Below are 1,776 nucleotides of genomic sequence, written 5' to 3' on the forward strand. Positions count from 1 at the left end.
AGACTAGACTCGGCTCTTCTACCTCCGCCCGCAGCCCCTCGGCGGATCTTTCCTTCCCTCGCTGAGATTTGAACACCCCACTGCAGGCGCGGAGCCCGGGAGTCGCGGGCTGAGCCGCTGGGGAGGAGGCAAAACCCGGTCTGGATCCGTTCGGCGTCCGCGCCTGCCCGCGTCTTCGAAAGGCTGTGGCTGCAAGGATCGCGGTAAAGCCCGGCCTGGAATAGGTGTCCTCGCAGACTCAGCCTTCTGAAGAACGGTGGAGAGGGCAGGGAAGGCTGCGCCTTACCAGGGTATCCATTTACACCATGGGTGGAGCCCCACTGACTCAGGGGCGACAACAGCGGTCAACTAAATTGTCCCCTGGGATCAAGGACTAGTTCAGCCTCTGAACATGAGTTTTAATATCATTGAGTGTACAGAAAACAAGTATTTTATTTTATTCGCTGTATTTATGGTTTGCCTTGCTCACTGAGCCTCAAGGCGGATTACACAGGGCGAGTCGATACCATTAACTGGATGGGACTTCCAGTAAACAAATGCAATGGGGTTTGGATTGCAGAAAACAGCAGGGAGTAAGGAGCGTGAAGAGGCATCAAAGGTCAAAAACCACAGTCTGCACCCATGGTCCTAAACAGCCTGGGGAAGTTGGTGGTTGTTGCCCAGAGAAACTCTGTTAGGAGCAAGAAACTGCGAGAGGCGAATGGTTTAATTAAAAAGTGGCTCTTATAATTTTAAAATTAACACTTTGAACAGAGGTTGTCTGCAAGGACAGGGTTCAAATATGGTTCATTCCTGGAATTATTACGTGATGTGAATGGCCTTGTTTTCCAGATTTTAAAAACTCGTAACTTAATTTTGGGCTGCTCATACCATGACAAAAGAGTCTGGTACAACTGAAGTGCCCTTTGAAAAAATGAGTGTCATCTATAGAGCTCAGTGACATCCAACAGATAGTATTTGGACATGAAACTGGGCCTCATAGCTCAGCTGTTGAAGCCTTGCTACATTGCTGTTCTAAACTTTCTAATCACCTTCTGTAACATGGGAATAAGGTTGTGGTGAGGGTAGTTAAGCACTCTTCTCACTCTGTAATTGCAGTAGCCCTGTCCTGGAGGGCCCAGGCTAGCATGATCTCATCAGATCTTGGAAGCTAAGCAGGTTAGTATTTGGATAGGAGATCACCAAGGAAGTCCAAGGTCTTGATGCAGAGGCAGGCAATGGCAAACCATCTCTGAATGTCTCTTGCCTTGAAAACCCTACCGAGTCAACATAAATTGGCTGTGACTTGACAGCACATCCCACCACCACCAGTTACAACAACTGGTGCTACAAAGTTCAGTGAACACATTTTGTATTCTTGCTCTTGCATCAGCCGTAAAAATCAAGTATGTGCCCCCTTTGCAAAGATACTGCAATTGCATGGAAACATTCATGTTTGGATTATGGCCAATTGCCACTGGGAGCCAGGAAATCCCAGAAACAGACAACAGTACGGCCTGGTGCAGGGTCTGTTGGTTGTTACACATGACAGGTGTTCAGTTACCACCAAACTGACAATATTATATTTTAAATACCATTTGGATTTTCTGCCTCAGGAACCATGTCATGGACTGTTCTTTGGGGCAAAACTGAAAACAAAGCTCTGTTAAATATCATATTTCATTTTACATTCCGGCAACAAAAGTTGTAATGTTACAGTGCTACTGGGGCACACAAGGCCATCGTCAGACCATGTTGTTATATCTGGGCTCCTAAGAATGCTTCTCCATGCCCATC

Source organism: Euleptes europaea, chromosome 1, assembly GCF_029931775.1.
Source record: "Euleptes europaea isolate rEulEur1 chromosome 1, rEulEur1.hap1, whole genome shotgun sequence".
Taxonomy (NCBI): domain Eukaryota; kingdom Metazoa; phylum Chordata; class Lepidosauria; order Squamata; family Sphaerodactylidae; genus Euleptes; species Euleptes europaea.